The following is a 6,000-nucleotide window of genomic DNA, read 5'->3' on the forward strand; positions in this document are numbered from 1 at the left end:
AGGCACATTATGAAGAAAACAGTATATAAATGTGAATTATTATTAAACCAGGAAGACATTTTTTTTCTTTTTGGAGGGAGGAAGGTAGGGCAGTTGGGGTTAAATGACTTGCCCAAGGTCACATGGCTAGCAAGTGTCTGAGGCCGGATTTAAACTTAAGTCCTCCTGATTCCAGGGCCCTGGTGCTCTATTCGCTGCGCCACCTAGCCGCCCCAGAAAGAAACGTTTTGAGAGACATTTGATTCAGTTTTAGATATTGCAGTGTTTCTGGTCCCCTGTGATATCCCTTTCATCTAAATGCTTTTTTTTCCTAACTGTAATCCTGGAAAAGTAATTTAACTTCTCTGAGTGACATTCTGGAGCTTGGGAAATGGGATGTAGACTTAAATGGTAGCCATCCACACGGAGATGATAGTTAAAGCATTGGGAATAAATGAGATTTACCAAGGGAGAAAATATAGAGTAGGAAGAAAAACAAGAGCTGAGGGCAGAAGCTGGGGGAACTATCTAAAGTAAGGAGTAGGGAAAGAAAAGAAGACATAAATTGTATCATAGATAAATATTTTGTCAGTTTTTTCCTTAACATGAGAAGAGGAGTTGTAAAATCCAGAAAGTTGAGGTAAGCATGTACTAAACAGCACTAGATTCAATCTACCTCATTACTTAGTGGATAGAGCCACAGGTTCTTCTAAACTTTGTAGCTCCCATTCTTATAGTGAAATTTGATTACATGAACTCCTAGGAACACATTATAGCAAAGCCACAGTTTCTAAATCTAGCCAAGATGTTATAAGTGATTTCCTTAAAATAATTTTTGAAGCCTTTCTACATTAGAAAAATGTGACTTTAATGGATTGATCTAATTTAACAGCTACTTTATAGATGGAATTTAGGCCCTTTTAATTAAAATGTTACCATTTAGGTATAACCTAACTTATGACTTTAAAAATCTTCCAGTACTGCAAAAAATAATGTGTTTTCATATAATTGAAACAAATCAGCTCTAGATTACACAACTACATTATGACCATCTAAAGAAAAATCTTAAGAGAAGATTGCCTGAAAAAAAACATGTAGTTTCTAGATTTCTTTGATACTTTGTTAACAGATACTGCAAGGCCAGTATTTTGACAGCACAAGTAATTATAAATACACTTAGAATCAGTAGGATTAGTCATTTTTAACTCTTATTCTTGATCATTGGTCATAGCTTTTTACATACTTGAAGGATCTCTGATTTTATATGTGAATGCTTTCTATACCCAAGTAGATCATAACTCTTTCACATTTAATAAGTTGGATTGACTAAGTAGTTTAGTTATTTAATGCCCAGTTCTTTGCTTTTGATTGGCAACTAGGAAGCAAAGTGGATTGAGTGCCAGACTTGGAGTCAGGTGGAACTGAGTTCAAATCCAGCCTCAGACCCTTTCTAGCTGTGTGACCTGGGCAAACCACTTAACCCTGTTTGCCTCAGTTTTATCATCTTATAATGTGAGGTAGATAACGAAATGGCAAAGTACTCCAGTATCTCAGGGGTCATGAAGAATTGGATGTGACTGAAATAACAATAACATCTTTGTTGTTGAAATTCAGAGTAGGCCTTATAAATTCAGAGTAGGTTGAGCCTTTGACAGTAGACATAATCCACTGCCCAGCCAGTATTTGAAACCTTTCAAGTTTTGTAGGCTGTGCCAGAGCTTAGGCTTCCTTGGCATAGGCTTCAAGAGCTGAGGAGTAGCTGGCATACCCAGATATTCAAACATCCGTGATCTCATCAGTGTGAATATTTGCTTAAATGTTATAAATCATATCCCATCTGTGCATGCCATTCCTATGCAACTCTTATTCTCCCATAAGTTTGCCACAAGGGATCCATCCAGTGTGCTGGAGGCTTCTCTTTTTGACATCTTGAAAATTCCAGTAAAGTTATTCCTTGCTGTCCCCACGTGACCAACGCATCTCCTTTTTTTGCTCATATATTTCTTGATGTCTCTTCTTCACAAAACACTTTTGAGTAGTTATGTATCATCAGGAGGCTCATAGTATTCCGGGGCTTGATGCACTCAGCAGAGTATCTTGGAACAGGAGACTCTAGAGGACCTCAGCAACTTTAGGAAATTCTTCTTTTACTTAAACTCATTCAATCATCTTGGTAAACACTTTAATGAGCATATGTTTCCATATTCTATGCATTTCCTGATATTAAAGCATATATTGATAATCAGAGGGTTGTTGAACAAAGTTATCGGTGTTAAATTTTTTCCAGGATTTTTTTGTTAATCTGTTGTTAAATCTTTTTTTTCCAGGAATAATTTTAACATATGAATGAGAGACTTTTTTTAAGAAATGATTCCAAAGGCGGTGTTTTGCTCTCTTGAATCAAATGTTTGGGTTTTTTTTTTAAATTGATTCCTTTTTACATTACACTTATCTTTTTAAAAAATGTTATATTCTGAATTTAACAAATACCAAAAGGAGAGAGAACATTTCCATATACAAAGTAGAACTAAAAAAGAGGATTATATGTGAAGTTGCACATATCTCTTATATATAGCTTTTTTTAAAAATTACTGCATATCATAAATTCACCAAAGCTTTCCTGTGTGTCTGTTTACTTCAAAACTTTCTGATCTCTGCATTTAAAAAAAAAAAATGCTCTGGTAACCTTTTGAGAGAAGCAGTACTCCTCGCTCCTCAAATACTCCCTCAGATAAAAGAAGAAAAAATGTAATCCTTGTAACAAATAAGCATAGTTGTGCAAAAAACCCTCACATTTGCCAAAATGTGTTTCATTCCAAGAAATGTTTCCTTCTGCACTTCAGGCCTATCACTCCTTTGTCAGGAGGAGGTGGGTAGCACTACTTCATGTATCTTCTGGCTTGTTATTGCAACAATCAGAGTTCTTAACTCTTTCCAAAGTGTTTTTCTTTACTATGTCCTCTCTCTTTTTTTTTTGAGGGGGGAAGGCAAGACAATTGGGGTTAAGTAACTTGCCCTAGGTCACACAGCTAGTAAGTGTGATGAAGTGTCTGAGGTCAGATTTGAACTCAGGTCTTCCTGACTCCAGGGCCAGTGCTCTATTCACTGCATCACCTAGCTGCCCCCTACTATGTTGTCTTAAAAAATTGTTTTCCAAGTTTGGCTTACTTCATCCTGCATTTGTTCATACAGGTCAAGCCAAGTTTCTCTGACCCATCTTCGGGAGGGGTGGGAGAGGGAGAAAATGTAAAACTTATGAAAGTGAATGTTGAGAACTAAAAATAAATTAATTTATTTTTTAAAAAAAGAAATCTTATCTTACCCTACAGAAAATAAGGGGGGGGGGGGGGGGGAAAAGACAAGGTAGGTGCTAAAGAAGGGAGGACAGATTGGGGGAGGCAGTAGTCAGAAGCAAAACAGTTTGAGGAGGGATAGGATGAAAACAGAGAAAAGGATAAAAAAGGGGGGAAATAGGTTGGAAGGAAATACATAGTAATCATAACTGTGAATGGGATGAATTCACCTATAAAACAGAAGCAGGTAGCAGAGTGTATTAAAAACCAGCATCCTACAATATGTTGTTTATGAGAAAAACAGTTTTAAGAGCTACAGAGTAAAGGTAAGGGGCTGGAGCAGAATCTGTTATGCTTCAGCAATTTTAGCGATCATGATCTGGACAAAGCAAAAGCAAAAATAGATCTAGTTATAAGAGATAAGCAGGGAAACTTCATTTTGCTAAAAGGTACCACAAACAATAAAGTAATATCAATACTATATAAATGCACCGAATGGTATAGCATCCAGATTCTTAAAGGAGACAGTAAAACTATACTAGTGGTGGACCTCAACTTTCCCCTCTCAGAACTAGATAACTACAACCAAAAAAATAAACAAGAAGTTAAGGAGATGTCTGTCATATCTAACTTTTCCAAAATTTCATTCATCTCCTTTACTTCTTTTGCATTTATTTTTGGTTATAGTTATCTAGTAGATTCTACGAAGCATTTAAAGACCAGTTAATTTCAATACTAAATAAACTATTTGGAAAAATAGGCAAAGAAGTCCTGTCTAATTCCTTTTATGATAAAATACAGAAGAGCAAAAACAGAGAAAAAAACTATAAATAACTATAGACCAATTTCCCTAATGAATATTGGTGCAAAAATTTTAAATACAATACTAGCAAGAAGATTATAGCAGTTTATCACAAAGATCATACATTATAGTCAGGTGAGATTTATACTAGGAAAGCACAGCTAGTTCAGTATTAGAAAAACTATCAGTGTATTAACCATATCAATAACAAAAAAAACCCCACATGATTATCTTTTTTTTTTTTTTGGAGGGGGAAGGGCAGGGCAATTGGGGTGAAGTGACTTGCCCAAGGTCACACAGCTAGTAAGCGTTAAGTGTCTGAGACCAGATTTGAACTCAGGTCCTCCTGACTTCAGGGCCAGTGCTCTATTCACTGTGCCACCTAGCTGCCCCCACATGATTATCTTAACAGAAGAAGAAAGCGCTTTTAACAAAATGCAACATTCATTTCTATTAAAAACATTAGAAAGCATAGGAATAAATGGAACTTTCCTTAAAATGATAAGTGGTGTCTATTTAAGACCCTCAGCAAGCATTATCTGCATCAGGGATAAGCTAGAAGTCTTCCCAGTAAGATCAGGGGTGAAGCAAGGATGCCCTTATAACCATTATTATTCAGTATAGTACCAGAAATACTAGCTATAGCAATGAGAGAAGAAAAAGAATTAAAATAGACAATGAGGAAACAAAACTATAACTGTTGACAATATGGTAGCATACTTAGAAAAATCAATTCAAAAACTAGTGGAAGTAATGAACAACTTTAGCAAAGTTGCAGGATATAAAATAAACCCACATAAATCATCAGCATTTCCATATGTAACCAATGAAGTCCAGCAGCAAGAGATAGAGAAATTCAGTATAATAATAGTAGACTATGAAATACTTGGGCGTCTACCTGACAAACCCAGGAATTACATGAACAGAGTTACAAAACACCTTTCACTCACATAAAGGCAGATCTAAACAATTGGAGAAACATTAATTGCTCATAGGTAAGTGGAGCCAATATAATAAAAATGACAATTCCACCTAAATTAATTTACTTTTCAGTGCCATACCAATCCAATTACCAAAAAATTAATTTGTAGAGCTAGAAAAAATAATAATTCGTCTGGAAGAACAAAATACCAAGAATATCAATGAAAAAAAAGTGAAATAAGTTGGCCTAGCTGTACCAGATCTCAAAATGTACCACAAAGTGATAATCATGAAAAAAAATCTGCTACTAAGAAATAGAGTGATGGCTTAGGTAGATTAGATACAGAATATACAGTATTAAATGACCACAGTAATCTGGTGTTTGATAATTGCAAAGATCCAGGCTTTTGGGACAAAAACTCCTGGGAAAACTGGAAAGCAGTTTAGCAGGTATAGACCAATATCTCATACCATATACCCAGATAAGGTCAAAATTGGTACATGATTTAGACATAAAAGCTGATAACCATAACCAAATTAGGGGAGTATGGAATAGTTTACCTGTCATATCTATGGATAAAGGAAGAATTTATTATCAAATGAGCTAGAGAACATTACAGGATTATAAAATAGATAATTTTTAAAAATTTATTTACTATTAGTTTACAATATTCAGTTCCACAAGTTTTTGAGTTCCAAATTTTCTCCCCCTCTCCCCCCACCATGGCAGCATGCAATCCAACATAGGTTCTACATATACCTTCACATTAAACATTAGTCAAGTTGTGAAGAATTAAAACCAATGGAATGAATAATGAGGAAGAAGAAACAAAACAAAATGAAAAAGAGAGATAACAAGTAGTTTGCTTCAATCTGCATTCAGACTCCGTAATTCTTTTTCTGGATGTGGATAGCCTTTTGCATCGTGAGTCCTTTGGAGTTGTCTATAACCTTGCATTGCTGAGGGGAGCCCAGTCTATCAAAGTCAATCATAACAGATACAAT

General features: G+C 35.4%; 1 protein-coding gene across 5 annotated transcripts in view; it reads left to right on the plus strand.

Annotated features, from left to right (window-relative positions):
- Positions 1-6,000, plus strand: part of LATS1 (large tumor suppressor kinase 1) — a 52,842-nt gene that overhangs the window by 12,726 nt on the left and 34,116 nt on the right. The window lies entirely within an intron of this gene.

This window comes from Petaurus breviceps, unplaced genomic scaffold, assembly GCF_028583685.1.
Source record: "Petaurus breviceps papuanus isolate PSGF00001 unplaced genomic scaffold, PetGlider_PUasm1.0 90784, whole genome shotgun sequence".
Classification (NCBI taxonomy): domain Eukaryota; kingdom Metazoa; phylum Chordata; class Mammalia; order Diprotodontia; family Petauridae; genus Petaurus; species Petaurus breviceps.